The 27,053-nt window shown below is 39.7% G+C and overlaps 1 protein-coding gene across 14 annotated transcripts in view; it reads left to right on the forward strand.

Moving 5' to 3' along the window:
* Positions 1-27,053, forward strand: part of LOC135502200 (nephrin-like) — a 194,692-nt gene that overhangs the window by 46,276 nt on the left and 121,363 nt on the right. For 13 of the 14 annotated variants that reach the window (XR_010449744.1, XR_010449745.1, XM_064794850.1 and 10 more), the window contains one exon: positions 25,856-25,904. The exons of the other annotated variant lie outside the window; for it this stretch is intronic. The gene's annotated coding sequence lies outside the window, so the exon portion shown is untranslated. The remainder of the gene's footprint in view (positions 1-25,855; positions 25,905-27,053) is intronic. 14 annotated transcript variants of the gene reach the window in all.

Genomic DNA, 27,053 nt, shown 5'->3' on the forward strand with positions numbered 1-27,053 from the left:
TACACATGTACCCTTATGTAATGACACCTTGGAGACCAAGTTTCGGTCCGATTCGTTTCATGGTTTGGCCACCAGGGGGCCAAACGTTAAAAGTGAAAATATGCAATATCTCCCTTAATAGTAGTTAGGAAATTTTGAAAAAAATATGGTAGGTACTTCTAGCAAAGGTGCATCATATATCCTCCGGGTTTTTGATTTGACCTCCTTTTCAAGGTCACAGAGGTCAAATGGTGTAAATTGGCCGTTAGGATGTAACGATGGCACGTTTCTAAACTGCAATGACTATTGATACCAAATTTGGTACACATTTACCCCTTAGTCAGGTGATCTCAGGGACCGAAGTTTGGTCCAATATGATTCACCACTTGACCACCAGGGGGCAAAATCCAAAAACCTTAAAAATGTGATTGTTCCTTAACTTCTTGCCCGATTGCCACCAATTTGATATCATGGGTACATCCAACCACCATACAGTATATGTCACACAGGTTTTTAATTTGACCTTCTTGTCAAGGTCACAGAGGTCAAATGGCGTAAATTCGCCGTCAGGCCGTAACTATGGCACGTTTCTTAACTGCAATGACTATTGATCACAAATTAAGTACACATGTACCCCTTGGTCAGGTGATCTCAGGTACCGAAGTTTGGTGCGATCTGATTTGCCGTTTGGCCTCCAGGGAGGGGGCCAAATCCTAAATTCTTCAAAATGCCATTATTCCTAGTAATGACTTGCCCGATTGGCACCAATTTTATATCATAGGTACATCTAATTCTAACAACCATTCAGTGTGTCACCCGGGTCTTCTTTGATTTGACCTACTTTTCAAGGTCACAGAGGTCGAATGTACTGTAAATTGGCCATTTTGGGGAAATTGTAATTGCTTGGACCTACATCAAACCTAACACTACATGACACAATACCATGCTCTTTATCCATCTTTCCTCCACATGAGGTGAGCACAATGGCCCTGGCCATTTCATTATCATCATTTGTCCTAAACCCTTTAAATTTGATATGCAGCCACATTTTAGGCATCTACACATTGACAAAAATGTATGTCAATGTGACCTACTTTTCAGGTTTAAGTAGGTCAAGGTGATAAAACTCTATCTGGTCACATCTCAAGAAACATTCTCCGAGTCTTCAAATGTATGTTATTGACAAATTTGGTCAAGCTTAACATTGTGAGAGACCTCATTTCCAAGGTCACATAGGCTTAAACGTTGACTTGTCAACTTTATTTATAGGTTGAGTTTGATCATGTCAATGTACAATGCATGTTTTCTGCTAGCTCTTCTGAAATCATTTATCATGTTCTATTATCATCAAGGCAATGTCTGTTCATGCGCACAGCACAAAGCGATCGATCAAATGCACCAGAGTCAACAGGTGACTAGAGGCATGAAGATAGCGATCGAATATACAGCTAACTTGCCAACGTCCCTTGGTAGTTTTTGTCACTGCCAAGGTGATCAATTAAGTGAGCTGATCGTCCGCTCGGGAGAGTTGTGCTGACCCGCTATGACATAGTTTCACAGGTTCGTTAATGGCTTTACTGGGAGCATGTGGTTCTTGATGAAATTCATTTGAAAAGTTGTTGCTCTAATTGTTGAAGGTGACGATCATCTGTGACAGTATTGGCAGGGGCAGCGGTAGCGCAGTGGAAGAGAGTCGGCCTCATGATCAGGAGGTAGTGGGTTCGACTCCCGGCCGAGTCACTGCTTTGTTCCCCTACTGGTCGAGTTGAAGTGAGCACCTTTTGGTTGCTCCTTGAAACCCCTGATTGATTTCTGTGGAGACCGGGGTAATAATAGGATATCCCAAAGCGCTTTGAGCGAGAACTATAGTGTCACGGAATTGCGCTATATAAAAGACTCATTATTATATCAGAGTGATCCATTGCCTAGTGTTTAGAGCATCAGGCTCATAATCAGATGGCATGAGTTTAATCCCAACGAATCTCTAAAGGTTCCTTGCACCTTGTAAGAATGCCAGGGCAAGCTAGCGACATCATCCTTAGGTCCTTTGCTGCTAAGGGTGAACAACATCTTGACGCCGCCGGTGTATAGCTGATATGAAAAAGTGTCAAATTTCCCTGCATAACAAAGAATATGTTGTCTGCTCATATGACATACATCAGCAATTCAGACTTTGACGTATTCTATCAGGCAACAGTATAATCACATTTGAAAATCTGTTATCTCTTGATGCACTACCAGTATCTCCTTCAACGTGTTCATGACACTACTCTGTCTCCAGGGTCGGAAAACTTGACTGATATCGCTCTCCTTCTCATCCCTCTCGAGGAAATCTCTCTTCACATCAGGCACCGTCACTCGACATTGATGGAATATATTGATGGTGAAATTTTAATCTCAACAATTTCCTATGTCGGGAATCTCATAAAGATATCCAACTAATGGCTTTGGTGTGAACAAGTGTATTGCTAATTGATGGCAATTTGTTAGCAAGCGGAGCTGTTTAATTTGTTATTAAGCTGAAGGAGGTAGTTTTTGATAAAGATGCACCGCCCTTAAAAAGAGAAAGAATGGATTGGCACCATTTGCTGTATTCATATGAATTTGTCTTATTGTTGAATTATCATACTTTATTTGAATGAAGAATTAGCAATGAAGTCTAGCCTCGTGAAGTAACGCAAGGACAGAAGCTCCCTTGCACTTAGGTTTGGGTGAAATGGTGGAATTATAACAAGTTTCTCAACCAGAATGACTGTTGTCTATGAAAGGTCACTACGGTGAGCAGAATGGCCACCGACTGTTTCATTCTTCGACAGTTAAGTGCCATATAGCAATCCAATGTCAGCTCTTCGCTCTCAATAGAATTACACCATTGAAGACTCTAATTGAAAAAAAACAAAAGCAAAAGCTAATAAGAAAATTTAGGATTCCTTCGAATTCCTTAACAACATGTATTCAAATGCATTTCACTCTACAAATGCTAACTTTACTGCCTTCTTTTTAACCAATGTCAGCTCTTTGCTCAATAGAATTAACCTCTTGAAGACACGTTAGACTCTCAATTTCATTGTGAAGATTAGCTGGCAGATTATATGTATCAATGTAGCCATTTAGCAGCTCATCGCCAGCTTGTAACGATAATGCTATTTATGTGTCAATTAGCATGCTATCATGCGATTGATTCTTAACCCATGGATTTTCTGTCAGCGGTTTCGATCGGTTGTCAGGTTGAATGTCTTACTTTCCTAAGGTGTAAAAGCTGGTGATGTTTCTGTAAAATAGAATTCACTTGCTTAGCTCTCTGTAGAAATTCTCACTGGATGTGGTCTATAATACTCTGGAGAATATTCCATATCTTGAAGTTCATGGCTTCTTTAATATACTCTGGGAAGAGCAGGCCTCTTCATTCAGACAGATTGTTAGTCATTGTGAAGTAAAGCAGAAGAAAATGCAACCATTGACACTATATGAGCATGATGAATGCCTAAGAATAACAAGTATATCATATCTCCTTCTTGTCGTAAAGAACCACTCCTCCTGTCAACAAATACCAGAGGTCATGGCTAAAATGATCATTCAGAAAGAGCAATGAAGAATCTGAGGAGTGCCTGTCCTTTTGTTCCTTGGTATCACTGACACAGATAAAGTCAACATGACCTTTAAAAAGACTTTGAAGTTTGTCTTGAAAAACATAAAAGCGAATAGTAATATTGTAATGTAGTTGACGAAGATAGGATTACTCAATAAGGCTATGATACTATTACTCTATTTCAACTCTTGAGACGGAAAATGCATCAGCTATGTCAGAAAAGAAATGGAGATGAAGTTTTGACAAGACATTCTTAAAAAAATAATTGATTTTGTCAATGGTATAATATTGGAGCTTATGGGATAATCCGCAAAAAGTTGTCTCAGCTTAGACAGATAAAATTGTTTGCTTCACCATATGTTGTTTTGTTGTCATTCGTATTTGAGACTTGAACAATATCCTAGCATTTCTGTTTAGTCTGACTCTTCCGAATTCTGGCAATGCTTATTAAGTGACTTTACTTCTTTTTAGATGCTGCAGTTAACCGGCAAGTCCAGCAGGATGTCACTTATGCAAAAGTAACTATGTAGGGAGTCGCTAATGAAGGCTTATTCAAAAAGAGCTACATCTACTTCAACAGAGAAGATTCTATTGTAGATTTTGGGGGGACGATTAGTAATATTCTACGCAGGTCCGAATGCAAAGATGTATTAATGTATTGAAAGATCTTTGCAATGTTGGCACGATGAATTCGTATGAGCTGTCACGCAAAATGTCAAGCAACCTGGCATATTTCTGAAATTGACTGATACCATAGTGCACAATTGAATGAAAACACCATTTATAGTCCACAATAAAAGACCTGGCCGAAGCTTTTCTGAGAAATTGTTCAGAAGGGTGTAATGCACTCCTTAAGCCCCCCAAATTTCACCAGTCACAAAAGATCTGGTGGGTCTATTGTTGTTTGAATTATGTTCCTTTCTCTACTAGTAGCTAAGTTGATTGGGCACCGTGGATACAGACCAAAGCAGATAAACAATGGAAATGGCTAAGATACCTCTAGTTGCGTCCCGAACTCCCATACATATATTTATCTTCAATGACCTGGCAATTTGATCACAATGCAATAGAATTAAAGCTATTGAACTGCCTTCCCTGACGGTGTAATTAGGCAGAAATGTTAAATCTAGCAACGATGTGGCACATGCTCTACTAGTCGCAAACCTTACTCCATGTCTAATGCGCTCTAATTCAATCATAGCATTCACAAAAAACACTAGTTGAATTCCTAATGGCAAATGCCTGTTAGAACCCGGTGCATGTTTTCAAGAGAATGTTAAGGCAGGGCAAAAAAATATTCCAATTGCTTGAAACCAGCTAATCGAGTAAATTTGTGTTGGGGTTTGAATTAAGACAGATGGCAATTTAAAGATTTCAGATTCAGGAAATGGTGTTCTTTTAACATGTTTAATAAGAATGCAAAGTTCTGTTTTCTTAAACATGCTTTTTGTCTTTGGGGATAGTTACATTTCTGTGTTTATTCCTGGGTTGTGGTGCTTGTTAGTTTAATTTAATTATAATTTTGGTGCTTTAAACCATTATTTCTCATCAGAGTTTTCAAATCGCGTAGCATAGCAGTCAAATTGAAGATTGTACTAATGTACATGTATATAATTATATAAATCTTTGTATTGTATTTTATTGTTGAATTGCCCTATCCATCTGCCAGAACGTTCCCAGGCATTTGTGTGGGCAATGTTGACTAGGTCTTAGACTTAATATAAGAATTGACTAAAAGGACACTGCATAAAACAGATGGCACCTTGGCATTCCGAACTCAAGTTGTTTGAAAACAGGCCCATTAAGAGTTGAGAAACGTACAGAAGAGCATCATCATTTGCAAACTTTGCCCACTTAAAGCAAATTTCATTCATGCAATATAATGCCTGTCCTGTGTACCTCAGTTGTTATCAAAGCAGTTGATGAATGATCAAGTCATCTATGCAAGTTTCTAAATGAAGCTTATTTTGGACCATATGTATTGTCCATCTGTTCAAAAGGCTGAATCCAGCTAACTGGTCTGTACCAAATGTCTAAACAGCTGAACGAAAATGAGAAAGTATACGCTGTCTTGGGAGTGAAATGTAAAAAGTAGGCTAAAGCGATGGTCATGTGCTATCCCCTTTAATGTAATGAGCTTAATCAGCTTTGTCACCCCTTCTGGCTCTCGGTTAGGACTGCCCTAGGCTCCATCATGTATAAACCAAATAGAGTTGAGCTATTTTCATTATGTATCACTTAGGAGGGAGCCTCGAAATTTGATTACCTTCCAGTGTTGTGTGGTCAGCAGCACCTTTGGTCATTCACTGCGGTACCACTTTGAGCTTGTTTTCTGTGGCAGCTGGTTAAGGCTTTAGATAGTTGAGTGGTTACTGAAATGCCTCAAAAACAGTACATGTGGCTTGTTAAAGAAATATCAAATTTGCAATAATCACCACTGGTATCAGAAATTGCCCCAATAAACAAAATACCCATTACAACCTGATCTTGATGCACCCTTGAGCCAATAATGCCAATCAGATACAAGTTACAGCCAACCCGCCTCCGGTTTACCAAAGCCACTTCCAGCAATACCACAAGCCATACTGATTTAAGCTAATAAACCTGCCTTTTGTCGCTGAAAAAACCTCAGATCATCTTCCTAGCTGAGCGCATGACATGACCAACTAATGCCTGCAGAAAAACACTCACCATTACTCCAGAGTAATTAGTTCATTGTCTAAGGGGAGCTCATCTTCTTCTGGGGAAAGTAGCTTTATTATGTTTGCTGAGATAAGGTAGCATGGTCAAAGGGGGTTTATTACTCCAAGAGACTTGTCCTATTGGGGGGGGGGGGGGGTAGTACGGTGTGGGGATTGAAGCGGTCTAGGAACGGAAGATTATCGATTGCGGCAATTCAACTTCCAGTTGTAGTGGTTGATAATATATATTTCAGTGTTTGCGATGAATAGTTTTGTAGTCTGGTATTTGCTTACAGCTGCAAGAGCATGACCTACATGGCCTTGTCATCATATACCGACAGAATCATGACTGAGCAATATTGCCAACCTATTTAAATTTTCAACCCATCTGATTAAAGATGAGTTATTACTTCCTTTACATTGAATATTGCTTATATTGAGTGATCTGAATCAGGTTCAAACTAGGATTACACACCCTCCAATAGCAGGACATTGGATCAGAGTAGATTGAGTGTCTTTTAGGAATGATACAAAGACCTGCTGCGGGAGGATGAGATTGGGTGGTTGAGAAATAAAGTCTGAAGGAACACAAACATATTGGCACATTCCAATCAGTATTGGCACAGTCCCATCAGTTCATTATTATTCAACATGGTCGTTGATATTAACCAAGCATGTCACAGAAAAAAACTCACCTCTTAAACAAATTGAACATGTTACAGACAAGGATAGTGTTGCATGGCTCTAGTTTTCATACGCAAGCCAAAGAAATGCTTTCACAGTCAGTTTTGTGTGATGCAGTTCTAAATGCGCCAAACCATCACGCGATAACCACCTATTATAGCATGCCATGAAACCTCTTGAGGGTGTTCAACATGTTTGAGACTAGGTTCTGCATGGCTGTAGCTTTCATCCGCATAAATGTGCATTGATCCAATAGCAAAAAACGCATGCCAAAGACAGTTGCCCGCACAACCTGTTCCACAGTGTCCTTGTCAATGCGGCATTGCCATTCTTCCAAAGAAGAGAGCTATTCATAATCATATTGCCTATCAGATAAGCAAAGAAAAAACTGTACATCCTGGTGAATTATTGAATAATCCTGAATACACTTCCTCTTGAATAGGTTTGTGATCGCTTGCATATTGAAGGAGCAGGAGATGAAGTCGTTGCTTTGGCTTTGATGATGCTAAAATAGGTTGTTGCAATTTGCGTATGGGGTGGCATCAGCACATTTACGCTGCATTCACTGGCTATAATGAGAAGAAAATCATATTCTTACGTGACTTTGCTGACCTTGTGAGTGTGAGGTACACAAATGTGGTTTGCGGGCATTTTTCTCTGCTCATTCAGAAGATTTGCCTAGGTCCAGCGAGAGTGAGGTTCTGGAACTTCTAGGAGTAGGGTATGTCTCGGAAATATGAGAATGAAGAGTGATTGTGAGAGGCAGTATGCCCATGTGGTCCTCGTGCCTGATGTCTGGACTTATGGCACGGTAGAACACTGGCCTTGTTAGCAAGAGGTCGTAGGTTTGAATCTCGGCACGGTTACAACACCACCAATGAATTGTGCTCCATGCTTTTAGCTTCAATTTTCAGAACGAGTCACCCAGTAGTTTACCTTTATTCCATGGTTTACTGGTGATCAACAGCAACGAATCGTAATATACCCGGCGTCTGCCTTGAACCCATCGTACAATATCTCGAGTGAGGAATTACACTAGTGATCCATCAGCGACATTCAGGCTGTTGCTTCCTGATGACCGGTTTAGTCATGCTGGGCCATGCCTGCGGGTGATGGCTCTTAAACTGCAACCGGATGCTCTCTGGTTGAAGGGTTACACTAAACTGAAAAGTGTTCCTGAGTCGCCCTTGCTGACATGAAGTGGCTATCATTGTCTAAGACTGAAGAGGTTAGATTTCCTTACCCATACATGTGCATCAATTCAAATATCGCTAGCATATCAGTACTTTAAACAAGACAGATGCAAGTCAACCCCAGCCACCCTGATGATGAAGCCTAGAGGGGCAGAAACGCGCTTCGGTGGAGCAACACAACAGCCCAACAATAGGGACCGATGGACATTGTTGTAAACTACAGTGACGGTATCCAGTTTTACTTCTACTATTCTAGCATATCAGTACTCATGAGCCAATTTAAATGGGAGTGAGAAAGTAGGTGTGCCCTGGGGTATTGAGAATATAGAACTGAATGAAGCCGGGTAAATATGGCTTGTGTGCTTGCAAGTAGACCAACTAGTATGATTGTCATATTCTAGATCACTGACAGGAAAGGCACCAATTAAAGCTGGGGTATTTCAAAGGCTGTCAAATGTTCTTGGGGAGATCTAGAGTAACGAGCTACACAAGTTGGGCTATTGGAGTGGCCGAGTCGAAACATCTGCGCCTGTCACTGCTGAGGTCGCGGGTTTGATTCTCGGTCAATCTCGGTGTAATCATGTGATAGAGGGACGACTCTCTTCGTCAGCTTATGTTCCTCCGGGTCTCTGGTTTAATCCTACTTAGCGTTGCAAATCCCCAAATATTGCTTACAGAGCTAATAATGCCGTAGTAAACTACATGTATGATAGGATAGCTTTTATTTCATGCAGTCAAAACTCTTCTCTTTCCGGAATGAGTTGAGACCTGGCTGACAAGTGGCTATCACTCACCGGAAACCATCTATGAGCCCATGACACTTCCTTGATCGATGCTGAAAGACTCTATACCAACTTGACAGGTTTCATCAATCTTGGCAAAATATCTTTAGAGTAATAGCGGCACTTTTACGTATTGGTTAATACTATGGCTTGGCATAATGTCAGGGCATCGGTTTGTGTGGGATGTTGCAGATCTGTCAAGTTTCTTCTATTTTGATAACCGATCTTGGCATGGAGCCGGCACGGATCGAGGGGAGGTGTAAAGGTAAATAGGCTGCCCTCCCCTGACACCTAACTTTTGGAAAGATGTCCATTCAGTTTACAAACCTTTGCGAATACTCAAGTAAGCTACTGATTGAAAATATATATCCTGACCTATCTATATCTTTCAATCAAGTTAATATCGACAAAACTATTGATGCCATTTCATCATTACAGTTTGTATTCCGGTATAGTGAATTTTTAACTCCGATAGAAATATCCACATGCTAGTCATGTAGGCAGATACTGCGCTAGTATCGAAAAATGTTAGCGTAATGCATTTACTATGGATCAATGCTGTGGTCTCTTTTGCAAAAGATTCATTAGAGGATAAAGATTTTTATACGACTTGGTCAAATGTGGGATGAATTTTAACCAAAAAAGTGGTACCAAGGTGAACAAACCAGTACCTTAAGGGTTGACAACAGGTGCCACCATTTTGTCTAGAACTTGAAATCCTAAAGCAATATGAGTTTCTTAAAAAGGAAGTGAGGCTGCTCTCTGGAAAACAAAGAACATACTCCCACCCTTGAAATTCACTTCAATTTGAAAGAGTTCTGATTGCTTTTGGATAAGTTATAGCATAAAGAGTGATACCTATTTGTCAACCCTAAACATTAACATGACTTTAAGGAGTTGATCAACTGATTAATGCTTAATATTCATTGTCGGTGACTCTCTTATATCATTTTATGACTTATATAGATATAAACCTTTTGAAGCAACTTAGTGATGTCCGTTTGAATGTCACAGGAACATCCTGACAGTCTGATACCTCTGTCAAATGTCATCTCAAGTGTTGATCGTGTAATTCTATCAAAATCAGATCGATAATTTTGTCGTCACAATCACGAGAGCGTGCTGGGGCTGAATGAAATCAGCGCAATCAGCTGGAAATCTATAAAGGCATTCAACTCATTTAGATGGTGTCTTAACTTTAGGCGGAGTGGGTAGTTGTGAAAATTAAGGGGAAATTGATTATTTGTACTTTGTGAAGCGATTTCTTGTTTCCAATGTAAATAAAGATATCGAAGTGAGTAAAGGTTAACATGTTTATCGATGTACTATGCGTGTTGTTGCTAAAGTCATCATCATTATTTTGTCTTGGAATTGTTCTTCTGAGAGTTTCCGGGATTTTTTGGTAAAAATAAGTACTGAAAATCAAGCTGCCTTGACTATTGCCTTGAACCACATATCTTTGGATTGCCAGTCGACTGTTCAACCAAGGTCACATTGCAATAAAATTGAATACATTTAATAACATCGATACAAATGTATTGATAAAATGTGTTTCTCGTCATACTATTGACAAGGAATTTTTGTTTATCTATGACAGGCAATATATATTCACATCACTACACGTCATGTATGGTGAGGTTTAAAAAGATATACGGAGGGACAAAAAATGTTCATCAAATATTCATCCCCCTTTTACTGCATATCTGCTATGAGCAGCGCTGTTTATCTAATCAGACATTCTATCTATAAATCCCATTAAGTTGATATCAGTGCGCCTAGCAGTTTTTGCATAATCAAGCAGTGTTTTGGTAAATCTCTGTAATATACTATCCTTATGCTGAGTGCTCATTCGGTAGTATGGGGACATAGGCCAGATGTGTACTGCCTCTGATAAACTGCTGGTGCTATTTTTCCCTCTATAGCCCACAAAGCTTTAATATACATGTAGCTTCAGCAAGGCAATCATAACTTCGTGTCACTCACCTTACAAATACCAATCCATCCAGCATTCGATTCTGTTGCTCTATTCTTCCCAGAAAGCTATTGATATATTGCCTTCGATATAAATTCTGTCTGATTGTATCAATTTGATTCAATAAACTCTATCCAATACTCAAACATTCTTACTTGAAAATATCGCTATTAAACGATCTTATTTGTATCAATATCGTATCAATATCTTTTGGACAATTGATATGGAATCTTGTGCTATATCAATCAGGGATCAATACTGCAGACAACAAAGTTTCCGTTTGTGTTTTATTTTTGCAAATTCTCGCGAAAAATCTTGATTCACGAAGATAAAAAGTGCTAGAATGTGGTTTTTTATTTGAAAAACTGATCATTTTTTCGTAATTCTCCAAACTAGAAACAATGAATTCCGAAGAACAAAATTGAAATTTTCGTGAACTTTGGAAATAAAAAGAGAAAATGAGTTCCCACACATTTTCTGTCAAGCCACACATTTTCTGCCAAGCTTTACAATACAAATGCAAAGTATGGCTCAGCTGTTTGGTTCGAGGAGTGTAAGAAATGTATTGGAATTCCCTTGTCAAATTTCCTCACACAAATACGAAATATGATTTATAAATTTGATAGCTTTGGGATGCTACGCTGTAGAAATGAGACTAAAGCGATTAGTTCAAAATCAATTGTTTTGTTGCCTTGGGAGCGTTCTTCGAGACAAGTTTTTTTGCACGTTTTTCAGCATCTGGCTCATTTAAAGAGTGTTTTCACTTAACGTTATCACCTGCAATGGTGGAAGGACAGACAAAAGAAAGCAAGCAGAAAATGGCCATGACATCATTTCATTCAGCATGACACATGGAGAATGCATGAAGAAAGAAACCTATATGAAATTGCTGAGAAAGTTAAAACACTTCCAAAATCTCAAGCAGCCCCTGAGAGTATCATGAAAGAGGGGGCTGGCTCAAATGATAGGACATGTGCATCTCAAACAAAGCGTCTATGTCTTTGAGTATGAACATGGGCAGTTCGTTGGACTCGCTCATTATTGAGTGTTTTCACCTTATGTCCAAATATCTTTTTCACTTGATTTTTTTCTGCTCCAATTGAAGAAACATCATTGGTCCCAAAAATATTTTGACTTTGAAAATCTTTCGCAATATTGAACTTACATGTATGAAAAAATTTCTGAATCCAAACTTTTTCTCGCATGTTTTTTTTCTGCTCAAATTAAGGAAACATCATCAGTCCCAAAAAGTCAGCTTCACTATGGTGAATTCATGTTTCATCATGGTGAGAAAAAATGTACCATGGTGAAGCTACTTGGTAATTCATTTTTTGCACAAATTGGATGGGCACAAGACAATATCCTGTCGAGATGGCCAAGCACTAAATAGCATGGACAATAATACAAGAACTTTCCCAACATGTCCAGCCTATAGCTAGAAAATAACAACAATTACCCATCATCCGATGGAGAGCAAATAGCTATCATTACTCCAGCCGTTTCCTTGCACCTCAATCATTCCTTTGAGGCCACTTCTTCGCCTGTCTACAGATAAAAAAACACTAGCAGACTAAGGGTTGGTATTAGGAATTATATTTGCCAGAATGTGGGCTTCTGATGTTGTAGGGGAGGATGTGAGTTAACACTATGATGAGCGTTAAAAAGATTGTCTGTCGGTGGTTAAAACAGGTAATCGCTGGATTGATGATATTGATATCATGTCGCATGTTACTATACCGGTAACACATTCCTGTTGCAAGCATCTGCGATGACACACCAAACGAGATATTGTCATCGCATGTGATCTTGGATGTGGGTCGCGGCAACAAATCTTGCTTGTTTGTCGGACGCTTCAGAAAAAAACAACACTTACAATGTCCCAATCATCTGTGTCTTTCATCAATAGCAAATAACTATCATTACTCTTGCCATCCATTGCATATCAATCATTCTTTTAGCCAGCCAATTTTTTGCCCGTCTACCGCTTTTTTGTATCAAGGTTGTTCATGATGGTATTTTTCATTGGTCCCTGGGAATGTCTCTGTTACTTGTGTACCACTTGACTCTGCCTGAGCCTCGCGAGAGGCGTATGTGCTAACGGAAAATGAATACTCAGATGGAGGCAATATTGTGTTATGTGGCACATACGCAATATACCTCGAGGGTCTGGGTTCTTCCGTTAAAAGTACCTTTTATATTTGGGATTTGAAAATTCCAAGTATCGTTAGAAGAAGAGCCATCTTCTGGTAGAGTACCCTGATATTATTTACAACAAGGTAAGTAAATGGAAATCTTTTTTAAGTGCTGGTGTGTTTTTGTTATGAACGCAGTTAGCTGTTACGTTTGGGTTCAATACTGAGAAGGATTGGCGCTTTTGCATTTTTGTGTCCTTGTGAAAGGCACTGCACTCTTTTTGCCTCTCAACCCAGAAATAAATGGGTACCAAGCCGGCAGCGAGTTATGAATATTAGTCATAAGCACTGTATAGCTGCGGCACTGTACACATGCCCAATTGAGGTTTTGGGTGAAATGACAGCTCCATCTCAGCAGTGTTTGGTATGATTATACACTGTAAACAGTAATACATTGTAACCATAGAGTTTAAGAATTACCATCATTGCCGCTGTTCATTTCAAAACAAGCATTAGCAGTTTTAATGATGCCCATGTCATAATAGCATGAAAAATTAAAACACTGCCTTGCATACGCTTTATACTGTAATACAATCATGGTAGCGGAATTGGTGAAACCTGCCATGGAAGTTACTCAGTATCACCTTGTAATTCCCCATATCCTGCAATCCCCTGATAACACTCATTCATTGTCCAGTAGTTCTTTAGCGGAAGGTGGAACTTTTTTGAGATCACCCCAAGTGCAGCTGGCCTGCCTAATCATATTGCACTCTGGCCAGCATTTGTGTTGTTGCGCTGGAACCATGGCCATTGGATTTGGTGCAGGAGCTCCCCCAGGGGCTTGAATGTGTGTCAGTTTTGAAAATGGTTCTGTGTTGGTAGGGTATGTGCAGTTTTAACGTTGTCATCTTGCAAGAAGAGTTGCTTGGCCAGGCAAATGTTTATAGCTGATCTGATCAAGCAAACAGAGCATGTAATAATAACAATACATGTACCAGAGCCTCTCGCTTCAAAGCTCTACAACCATGCTCCAATAATGGAGATCTTGCCACAAATAAGAAGCCACAAGCTTAGTAACAACATACCACATGGACCAATGCGTTCGAGGACATATTTTTTCCAAGCCCATCAAATGATATTGGTGACCTGAAGATGCACATTGGTATTTTGAGTAGCCATATGATGTGATGGTGTCATTGACTTCCTATGGTGATACTGAAGAGATGGTTGGTATGTTGCAGAGTGGTTTTGATGACAGGGTCGGGTTTGGTTTGGTTAAAGATTAACAATTCCTAGCTCTCGTGGACCAATTCGATATCCTCCTCAAACTTGTCAGTGATGTAATTGTTGTGTATCGGAATATCGTATGTCCACTTAATAGGAGTTTTGCATCATTTTAACAACGTCTAATGGGAAAAATATGCCACATTGAGCTTTGGGGGAAACTAGGACGCTGGAAATAAGTCGTATCTTTAGTTGTCTCTATATCATGTATCTGGTCTTGTAGGCAACTATCGGAGATACAAGAATACTATCATTAAACTTGTCCTGATATTTACAGTTTTCCTTGGTCATGACTTCCAAAAGTACTCTCATAATTTTCTCCCCACCTTTGCTACCGTAACCAAAACCTCCTGGCTCACCAGGATAAAAAGCTCTCAATGCCCGAGGTCAGACAAACCAATAACTGCCAATCTCAAACGCCTTCATAACAGGAAAGCAATAATATCGTTCAAAAAAACACTGCAGTGTTGCCAAAAATACATCTCAACTAGATAGCTTAGAGGGACACATTTTTATTGGTGAACATCTGAAAGCCTAGACAGGCTTATCACGAAGGCAAGTTGGTTGGCAGAATCGTGTGATATGTTTGTTATCAAATTGCTTGGGTTGAGGTGGGGAGGATCAAAGATCAAAGATGTCTATTTTGTGGCCTCAGGTGGCTGGTCAGTATTGAGGAGGAAGTAAGGTGGATGGTGGTAGCTAAATGCGACCACATACTTCTATTCATAAACATGACAAATGGATAAGATTGATTCACTTTGGACATGTGGAGGAGGATATTGATAAATATTTTTGTAGTGGTTGGATTATTCCTACTAGCTTTGACTAGACATGCTAGAGAATGTTCACTTTAGCTCAGTCAATAGAGTAAAGGCCTTATACACTAGAGGTCCAGGTTTCAATCCCTGCCAGGACCATGTTTTTTTCCCTCTGTTTTAGTCAGCTTTGTTGCACTTGACCAGATAGGTTTTTGGTGAACTCAGCTATCATTTTTTCGTGGCGATTAACACTGGATTATAACAATCAGGAAAAGGCCTATGTGAACAGAAATAAGAAATATGAAAAAAGGCTACATCAACATATGACAGAAATTACATTTGCTACTGTTGGTAAAGCACTTTTACTCAATAAACAATACTCTTGCCGATGTTTGTCAGAAATGGAAATGTTCCCTCGTGAACAAGATATGCTCATCTCAAGAGGAAAGGAGTCCAAACCCCTCCTTGTCTTATCAACGCGCCATTAAAAGCGTCCACTGTCAGTTTACATGAGAGACAACAGCTGTTAATTGATCTCCTCTCATTGATTACCGATGCTTAATTGATTTATCAGTTCAGAGGATTTTATAATCAACCCGGGGCTCTGATGAGATTCACTGAAGCAATTGCCTCTGGATGCTCTTTTAACTCGGCGAGTATTGAACATTCTCGGAGGGATTGTTGATCTGATCATGATGAATGCTTTGCCTAAAGTTTGAGGTGTTGGACACATGTTTCAAATATCATTGTTTCAGAACTCAACCTGGACAAATTTCACTTCAATTCCCAAGTCCTCTGATGTTGATATTGACCATTGACTCTGATTCACTGAAGCCTTCATCTTACTTGCTTTGGCTGCTCTTTTAACTTGGGTAGTATTGGAAAATCTCAGTGAGATTGTGGAGCTGATCATAGGGAATACGTTGCCTAAAGTTTGAGGCCAAAACATCAGTGTTTCGGAACCCAAAACCTGAACAGATGATTTCACTTTAACTCCTGTGTCTTTCGATGTTAGAATCAACCCTTTTTTGGAGGCAAAATTGTGGTTTTTTTCTACGCCCTTGAATTACTGTCCTAGCATCTGAAGGGAAAATTATTCCTTCGTTAAGAATGGCAAGTTTTGATTACCTTAATGATGAGTTATCTCACTTATATTATGCTTGGTCCATTTTACTTACTCCAGTCACAGATCCAAATCAGCCATTCATAATCGTCATCAGAGAAATATTCAATACATCTTCAGAGCACATAACACCCCCGCTGCTAAAACTCCTCTCGCGTAACACGTCGTACAAAGGACTGCCACAGCTTGTTGATTGATATAAAATGGCAGAGCAAAAATACCGATTGCTCTGATTGATTTGATGCTTATTACGGCACGCGACCTGCGGTGAATTACACACTCGTTATTAAGGGAATGTCGCCTTTACCAATCGGAGATGGGATGGCGTGGAACGGGATTACTAGATATTGAGAGGAAATATTAGGTATTGATATTACAAAAAGAATAACGATATTTGAAGTAATATAACAAAAGGCCCGTTGATAGGAATGAGGTTCAACATTGCTGATTCTCAGATGATCTATTCTGGAGTGTGTTTAGATATCAACTAAGGATGGTGTTATTTGAATCTGCAATTACCAAAGGATTTCATTATGAAATGAACAGGGAAACTCGAGGCCATGACTGTGTCATAGTCGAGGACCCAGGTTTGGAGAAAGAGGGACAGTAGCTGGAACCATGCAAGCCCCCCCCCCCCTTGAAACCACACCTGTTTATCGCACTGGTATTTCATATTTTATAGAATAAGTTTACAGTTTTTTCATCAGAGCAAGCCAAACCTTACTGAAATATATGGTTACATGCAAATTGCAACGTTACACTGCATCAGTGTTGATGACACTGAACCTCAATTGCAGACACTTCTGTGTGTTCCTATATTTCCTGAAGCATTTCTCGAGATTGCTTGAGATTTGCTACAGTTTGAGTATCCGCATTTCTACTGATTCTGGTTTTCAATTAAAATGTCCCAAAGTGATGGAAGTAGAGTAGTATAGAACTCCATTCAGTTGCTATTGGGGAGGAGGCTCGTTTTATACACTGGGGAAAATGAAATGATTTGAATCGAGATACTCCTTTGTATCAGGATATAAGATCAGATATTTACATTCCTGCAAATTTGGTAGAATGTTAATACTTTCAACGTTGGGTTCATCGATATCGGTTTGTGTTGAATACAAGTAACATTGATGGTCAAACGATGCTCCGCCATTGATCAATAAAGTGATACAATATTTATGAAATATTTCATGAAATCTGAAATGAAGATTGTATCTTAGTTGATATAAGGCAGCTGTATCAGATTCTGAGAACGCGGATGAAAAGTTAGATTGGGTCAAAATAATAATTATTCGATGTGGTGCTTAGGAGGGCAGTCCCACAAGGTTGGAAGACTGCTGGCCACCAAGCCTCAAAGGGTTCCACCCCAAGCTACTGGAGAAATGCCAGCCCTGTCCCATGGAACCGGGAGACGAGTGTTGGACCATCTTTAGACTCGTGCATCACAAGATGTGCCTCCAATCTATTCCATAAGTAACGGATAGGAAACACTTCTGTATTTTTGTTAATCATTTAGGCGAACCATTCTTCTGTAATTGTCTCTCACTTATTAGTGCCCTATAGTTTAGATGCCAAATTAGGAGCAATTATGGTCTCATCGTCAGATATTGAGAAAAATCTCAAAGTTAGTTTGGCATATTCAGTCATGTAGGATATAAACCAACTTTTATCATACTGCTGTAAAATGGCCTACCTTTCTATTCTTATTTACACAACACGGTATGTATTCTAACTCACTTGTAGAATGTTTCAATGAATAACTGAGCAAATGTCAATTAGTTCATCCCAGAATTTATGGTATCTACTCAGACATCAAGAGTGCATCAGCTTCTGGAGGTGGTGTAAGCCATTGTTCCTATCCATTTCTTTCACGATGAACACTTCTTCTTCACATGACTTGCCTTGAGCAAGTTGTATTGTAATATTAGAAGGTGTCTGATGCACTCATTCTAACAAGATGCGGATGAGGGGTTTGTCATCATGTCATTTAATGTTCGATTACTCAAACCGGGCTTTCCCTGGCAGTCCACAAAGATTTGAATGCACATCCTGAGGAGGCAACTTGACAAATAATGTCACGTCAGACCTGTGTTAAATATTGCACCGAAAAGACCATACATCCAGCTGTATCTGTGTATTGCAAACATATTGTACTCTCATAAGAATAGGAGTCAAGTTGAAATTTTCCAAATATGTCTAAAGAAGCTCTCTTGCCCCCTTGTAGGGGTCGAAGCAAATTTCATAGGAGCAGTACAATGCCCTTTTCGTGTCTACATGTAAGTCGGTGTGAAGGCAATTGATACATCATTGAGTCATACTCAAGTTTCTGAATGGAACGCTTTTATCCACATTTTCATCAGGCCGAAGCTCGCTAACTGATTTGCACCGGACTGTGAAAGAGGAAATGTGAAGATATATTTTCTTGGACTGTGAAAATGTAGCAGGTAGGCTAAAGCTTTTGTCCTGCAAAATCCCTTTTAACAGATAGTTACTGGTGATCGATTTCCATCAAGTCATGATACAACATGTATAATGATGATTTATGAGGCATAGCTGGACTGGACAGCTCATGTCAAGGCTATGTCAATAAATGGTCATTGGATTCGAAAAAGGAGAATTTGATGATATGTGTGTATATCGATATTTGTCCAATGACAATGGTGGTTTTCTCCTGTGTTGTAGCATGCTGTGATGATATGATACTGGGAGAATATCATAGACACCAGAGAAAGCTGTTCCTGATATCACACTGACAGCACCGGATCTTCTAGAAATAGTTTTCTTCTGGAAGTTTGGAGTTCAGGGTTATGACACCAATTGTTTGTACTGAAATGGTCTCAAATTGAATGCCTCCACACACCAGTACATTACAATACTATACGAGTATAACAAGCCCTGGTATAACATCTGAAGCCAAAGGCAGTACTTAGAATAGAGTACTTTTAGTATAGCAATCTTTATATTTCCATAAACAATGATGCCTTGTGGCTGTTCCCTTTGTGCATTGATGCTGAGCAGTCTACTTGTAGACTAAGTAAAGGCAAGTGTAAACTTGTCTTGTAGATGACTGAATTAGAAGTAGAAAAGTTTAAAGTTGGCTTTAGCGTGTTTCCACTCGTCAGCGACAAACAATGCCTTGTGATGTGGGGATGTGCAGTCTACTTTTAGATGAGGTAAAGGCAGGTGGGAACTGGTCTTGTAGAGATACAGCTTAAAATGATATTGCCTTGTTTTTACTCCAGACAGCTACAAAGAATGATGCCTTGTGCTTTGGTGCTGTACAGTTTACTTGTAGATGAGGAAAAGGCAAGAGAAAACCAGTCTTAGATGACTGCTTCAGAAGAAGCCAAGTTTTAAATGTAAGCCTTATTTTTCTCTCCAGTTGGCTACAAATAATTATGCCTTGTGGTGTGATGTGATGTGCAATGCTCTTCTCAAACCGCTGAGCTATTCCACTTTTTGTGTTAATAAGTTTTTGGGCTCATCTGTCCTGGGAATTTATAGTAACTGCTGCAGAAGTCGAAACTGTGAATGAGCGATTGACTGTTGCTTATGACAAACCTCATAAGTGCAGTCAATTTGTATGAGTCTTTGATTAGGTAAGCTCCAGTGAATAAAGTGTCGATTCTGAGGCTACTTTTCTGGCTTCAGTTTTCTGATGTCAACTGCAGTAACGTAATGCGGTAATTATCCTCCATCCCCAATGTCAGCAACTCTGAAATCGAACTGCTAGTAGTCAGCGCCTGGTAAGCTTGGCTTGAAGATGGAAACTTTGAAATAAAACCTGACAAAAGTACACCCGACATCAGCAGTGAATGATTGGTCGGTCATTAACTGCTGCACACTTCAACCACAAAAGCTAAACACGACATGCCTGAAGATAATGTCAAGTTGTCTTAATTTATTTTATTCCCGAGATCTGGAACAAAGTCAATACGTCTTAAACATGTTGAAAGTCTTTCTATACTCTTAAGTGGTATCAAGTAGTGGCCATTTAAAGTCAGAATATCATGTCTGACTCTAACTCTTTTGCAACAAGGATTAAAACATAACTTCTCAAGCCAAGCAATGCTTTGTTAAATTACTTGTAAGATGAAACCTTTTTATGAGGGGCCCACAGCAAGAAGTACTCTTCCAGTCTTCTGACTGTGATGTGGTTTGTTAAAAGATTGGCCGAAAGCGATGTCTGGCTTTTAAAGGTTATTGTGTGGTTCAGTAGGCCTTTATATTCCTTGTTAGCATCTATCAAGACATGAAAATATTGCTGGAGGAACATCGGGAAGGAACGAAGTTGTATGCAGAGAAATGACTGACAAAATTGTTCAGATTTTTCGGTAAGGGTTTTTCGTGTTCTTCTGCGTTTGGAATTTTCACGATGCATGCTGGACAGCCAGTCCATTATCCGGTCCATACCACTAAGTCATCAGACCAGTAGGACATTAAAAGACTGAGTACAAAGTAGCGTGGATAGTTAAAAAATAAAGCGGAATATTGTGAAAGAAATTTATTAACACTGATCTTGAATTGATTGGATTCCGAGGTTGGCCTGCGTCGGTCACAAGGTAAGTAATAATATCACTCTTTCTGTGTTTACCAGAGAACTGACTCCCACCCTTGAAATTGGCATTCACTTCGTTTTGAACGAGTTCTAATTGCTTTGGGATTTCATGTTGAAGCCAAAACGGTGGTACCTGTGGTCAACCCTTAGGTAAGGCCTCAATATCTATGGCTGAAGTGATCTCTCACAACAGGACACGCAACATGATTCAATTACGGTCTTTTACAGGTCACGCAATGTAATTCGATTACTGTCTCCACCTCTGTGTTCCAGTAACGATCAGAACGGGACAACAACAAGAGGAAATATACGTCGATCGACACCCAATCCAGTTGCCTATAATCAGATAATCTGAGACTATTTTGATGACTGCCCCCTCCTGGGCTTTTGTTTTGGAGGACAATGTGTCAGATCGATACAGGATTAGGTGTACACAGAAGTGTTATGATTAGGGGATGAGAATTTATGATATTGGTGTCAGTGATTTGCTGAGGGGATGGGCTTGGCCACTTTCTTATCAAGCTGGGATTCTCAGATGGGACTTTAAACTGAAATTGGAGGGAATGTGAAAGGCTAGCAAATTGGAGCATTCCTCCCCAGTACCTTTCACCTACCTACAAAGGACTTTATGCCTACAATTGGACACCATGAAATAGTGGCATGGATAACACTTAAGTACCAAAGGACTAAGATTAGCTGCAATGAAACAATATTGTGTATCGTGAGTATACCGGCACCGGGTAAAGGGCATTTGACATCACAAAGTTAGGAACAGCAAAGACTGATGGATTCCGCATCACTGACTAACAAATTCTCTAAAAAACCTGTGAAAAGTGCTTGTCAATTTTTGACGTCTTATCTTTTCATCGATCTGACGAAAGGGCATCACACGTGGAAACTCATCCTCTATTGATTCGTCGAATTTGTTGATTAGATTCTTGTCAATAGGAAAACTGGTCGATAACTTTGGAATGATTTATCGAATCTAAAGATTGAAAACTCAGCGTGGAGGGAATAGTTGACTTCATGATGTAGCGGCACTGGATTTGTAAACATTGTGACTTTATTATGATCAGGGATGATATCCGGGTTGCGTTCACTGATTTGTTGGTCTTGGTATGTGATTGATGTACATATCCCACAATAGCAATTGTGGAGATTGCCAAGTACCCAGTGGACCCAAATCATCGGAATTAGCGTTACTTTGTTCATGTCCTACTACATGTAGGTGACAGAAGACTTTGCCCTTGAACAAGTCACTTAGGCCGCAGTTACATAGACCTCATTCGTTCATTTCCCAGGACTCATTTTCCCCTTTTGCTTTCTTTCCCCTGTGAATGCACGGCCTTGTGGCGTGCATTCACCGAGGAATGAAAGAAAAACCCGGAAAGTGACTCGTGGTAAATGAACGAATGAGGTCTATGTAACTTCGGCCTAAAACACCACTGTCATTCAAATGATGTTGTACAAAAAGAGACAGGACGTGAACTATTGTACAGTCTGACTTGTCACCCAGGTTTTTGTGTTTGAACATTGGGTGTTTGTGAAGCAAAGAACCAACATTTCTATCATTGGGTCCAAGCTTGTTCAAGTGACTAAAGTGGGTTAATGAAAATGGTATCACACAGTACAGAAAGTCGGGAAACCTCAATAGCTCAGTTGGGAGAGCAATCCACAGATCTGTGGTTCGAATCCCAGTTAAGGCAACTTGAAATTTCTGTAAGCTTACTAATTTCACTTTAAATGAAAATAGCAAGTCACCCTACCACGAGCAGTCTGCAAGTAGATCAGTGTTGCCTGTTCTTTCCCCAACACCTCTGTTGAGGAATCCCTTTGCGTTGTGATATAAACCACTCAGAACTGATGAGGGGTGATTGAAAAACGAGTGCGGCTCTTTCTTACAAAGAACATCACTCGCTCTAAGTAAATAACGACTGGCATTTGTTGCGTTCAAAATGGACGCCATCAATTCCGGATGATGGCTTGACAAATTTTGCCATTACTCCGCTTCTTATTTAATCACCATCACGTTTTGTTGCCGGGATGTAACCACCAGATTTGATTCAACCTAAAGTGGGGTTCAAAGCATGTGCAAACTATAAAGAAATGTATGTACTATTGAGGTCTTGTTCAAGTGAGATGGATTTGGGCCTGGGGCGCTGGCCATTTGTACTGCATCCGGAAAGGCGTGAATAGAAATTTTATAGTATGATGAGGTATTCACCATCAACAGGGACAGGGTCGGGTGATGCTGGTCATGTTCTCAAAGTGTAAGATTTTGTATCTTTGGGCAGGTAAAGTCTTAGGTGTTAATACTCTGCTTTGAGGCTGAGAGGGGAGGGGTTGGGGTGCAAATGACTCCCTTTATGAATTTGAATTTGACAGTGAAAGTTACCCATGCTGAAAGATTTAAAAAGTGGGTCGAAATTCTCAAGTCAACACCTAAAAAATTAGCTTTTTATTGTGAGATTTCATGCACGTAGACTTATTTCTTTTCCTAGTTGTTGATCACACGATATCCAAATAGGGTCATGGCCCCCTTCATGGACCCTAACCAACACCAAAGCTTTGACGCACCTACAAATCAAATTACGCTGCTCGCCAAATGAATCGCTGGGACTAATCAATCAGAATTCGACAGATACATTGGGTTATCCACATGTAAACCGGTGGAGTCAGATTGACTAGCGTTTAGTATTGAGTGATTAATGACCAAACAGTTCATGAAATGTTTGCTTAATTAGTGATCTATTGGTTTGATTTTGTTAATTGGTAAAGAGAAAACAAAAATTGTTGGTTATTTGTTGAGTGAGATCCGATGGTGTTATGTCGGTGAGATTACTGTTGGTATATTTTTTTTCATTTAAGGCTAGGTCATTAATGATTTCACTGTACATGTAGGTGATGCAGAAGGGAGGATGGCTGAATACTGTCACAGAGACGAGAGTTGAGCATCAACTAGTAGGAGACTGACACTCAGGGTTTGGTCCTTCAGTGAATTCTGCAGAGATCATTTGACTCGGGAACAGATTAACCAAGTCCTACCAGTGGCAACTTACTCCACCTTGTATCCATAGACTTCAGCTTATGCAGTTTTTCCATGTGTATAGTTTTTCTCTGTTTGCTTATGATCTTGTGACACGCCATACAAACATTGAAATGTTGTTCGGCTTATTGGGTGTTCCAGTGGGTGTACCTTTTGAACTTTTCCTCTTGTGCAGGGCACATGTGCCATTTGACTTAGAATAACAAAAATGAACATGCACATTCTTTCTTTCTCAAGACCACAGAGTCCCGACGCAACAAGTCCATCAGTCTTCAATGGAACACTCTATGGATATGCAGCCTTATATAGTTAACTCCCATAACAATCCGGTTACAACCCTTCAGACTACTTGCGCCCAGATTGGAATAATCCTCCGCCAACTTTGACTGATCTCAGCACACATCAACAGTTGGCTTGTTTTTCCATGACAAATACACCAGTGGATAAACACCGGCGCAATCATGCTTCTCGTTGCCACCAGCGATTCACGTATGTTAGATTACCGCTCGTGGGCACACACGGCAAATTAGCCGAATTTATTGGATACGTTTTATTGAATTTGCCACGGAAGTCGAGCCCGATTTCGACATTGGATTGCCTGGTTTTGACGGGTTGAGATGTGAATGAGCAACTTGTTGCTGCTTGAGACATGTCAGATTAGTTGCAGAGTTGCTAATATTTTCATCTAATTCAAATGAGGCTATACAGCTAAACATTATGGTACGGATCCAGGGTCCAGAGAAAGAGAGGGCACCCTAGATTCTTCACATTCAAATTCCTGGTCAGTTTCAAAGATTTGCTTGAACTTTCAAAATTTCAGCATCTGGAACGTAAGTGATAGGAATTTAAGTCAAGCAATTGAAATTTTCATTGACCATTTCAGTTGACAGTAAAATGGTGCGCAACGTAACAGTACAAGTAGCGCGAAAGGGACAGCAGTATTCTGCAAATATTGAATCAGCTTCTGCTAAATGAGAATGCAGCTCTAAACACGCTAAATGAAAAACCACACACAAATATAGCATAAGTACCACCATTAGCCTAGCTGTTTAGTTCAATAGCCTAACAATTAAACAGTGAATGAGCTAGGAAACAACTTGTGTGTTTCCGAAGTGCTAGTAATGATCGTCAATAGCTAATTAGCTTTGATGTGCCTGGCGGGAAGCAAAAAGTAGTGACAACTGGGAAAAATACACAGTTTCACTGTAGTATGCTGTGACTATTGAGGCCAGAGTAAATTGATGTTTGGTTGTCGGAGTTGTCGTTTAAAGGACCCTCCATGAATATCAGGGGAGACACTAACAGAAGAGAAATTTAACTATTATGCATGGAAGTGACTGATAATCAGTTAGCTTCTGTTCGGAAATTTAATGAAAATGAGTGAGAGCACAGAAGCAGTGCAAACATTTTTTGCTTAGGAAGCATATCTTGTCCAAGTACGGGGCTACATGATATATTAACTTGATTTTATCTGGCCTACCCAGTGAGTGGGAAAGATACACACAGAATATGGAGTAGTTTTCATTGGTTTATTAGAGTGGTTATGTCAATAAGAGAAGTTAATAATGAAATCAGAAAAGGGGGCTATAAAATGGTTATTAGTTGAGATGATTTCGATCTGTTTCATCTGGTGTTGTTCGTGTCAAAAATACCATATCTTGTGTGAACAGTATGTACAATGGGTCCAGTTTTGTAATGCTAAATCTATTTTCCCCGATTACCCAATTTTATGCCACTACGAAGAGAGGGGTGAGCATTCTACTTGGGCCTTGCTGATGTCTTTTTGACCCTCATTCCTCCTTTAGCACCATGCAGTGTCTGTTCTTGTCAAGTTAAACTCAATCCCAGATGGGTTCCGTTGCAATGCATGGATAAGAAAAGTAAAGAGAAGAGAAGTGATTGTGCTCTTAAGGCACCATTGTCTTATCATCTCAAATAAGCGACAAAAATCGGCCTTTACTGTCCTCAGTTACTTTATCTGAATAGACATGTACCAAAATAATATTCATGTTTTCATATTTATAAATTTTTTTTTTTGGAAATTGTATAATTTTTTTCTTTGTCTTCATCTTTTCAGGAGTACATTCTTCATACAACTTGGCTGGAGGGAGGTTGCGTCCGAACAGGTAAAACAGACTGTCCTTCCCTCATGGTATATCATGTCATGCCTCAAGAACAGATGCCATCTGCACATGGTCTAGTAGGTTGAATCATTATAACAGATGCCTTCTGGAAATAATCTAGAGGGTAAACCTGTTTGCTTCAAACGATTGCATTAGGTCATCATGCTAATTTCAATCAGCAACACAAAGGGTTATCCAAACCAACTATTATGACATGTCATTATCTGACTGTCACTAGATGCACCCATGCATCATAAAGCTTTTCAAAATGATATCCTATCCACTTGAGGTTTTCAATTATGCTTGTAGCTGTGCATTCCCATACAGTGCTGGATTGAATAGTGTTACTTTTTGCTATTAAAATGTATCATTGTGCAGTACTTGAATGGCATGAACTACATAAGGACATGAAGATGTACATGATGCACTGACCTGTACATGTCGCTTTAGGTTTCACATAATCAGAACAAGACAGAAGTTTTCAAATGCTTCAAAACCGAGGTTAAGGGTTGACCATGGGCACCACCATTTTGGCAAGAGATTGAAATTCAACAGCAATTAGAACTCTCAGAGTGAATGCTAATTCCGAGGGAGGGAATTCTTCGTTTACCGGAGAATAGACCTCTACCCTTGAAATGGGCATTCACTTCATTTTGTGCGACCCCTTACTCCTCTGTTGCCTCTCGAGGTTTACAGAGAACACCTGAGAATCTTCAATTTGCTATTCCTCACTGTCGGCCATTGGTCATCCAGTTGACAATGTTGAGGTTTCCCTATAATCCGACCAAGATCAAGACAAGATTTCAAATGCTTCCATCCCCGGGTTAAACTTGTTTCTTTCCCTTTATACGGCCACATTGGCATTCAGTGGGCAGGGCAGATCAGTAATGTTGTTCTAATGGATGACTAATCTGATTTAGCAGATTCTGACCCCACATGTGAGTGGACCTGACTTGAGTAAATTGATAATTTTCGGACTTCAATGTATTAACTTGTTTGCCTTGGTGAAGGGTGACAGCCTGAATAAACTTATAACATTGAGTTACCAAAGTTGGAGTTTAAGTTTATACTTGGAATATATATAGAAAGTGTAGTGAAACTTTCTATTAAGATTCGTTCAAGACGATAGCAAGTTAAAGATTCTCTTGCAGG

This window comes from Lineus longissimus, chromosome 18 (assembly GCF_910592395.1).
Source record: "Lineus longissimus chromosome 18, tnLinLong1.2, whole genome shotgun sequence".
Taxonomy (NCBI): domain Eukaryota; kingdom Metazoa; phylum Nemertea; class Pilidiophora; order Heteronemertea; family Lineidae; genus Lineus; species Lineus longissimus.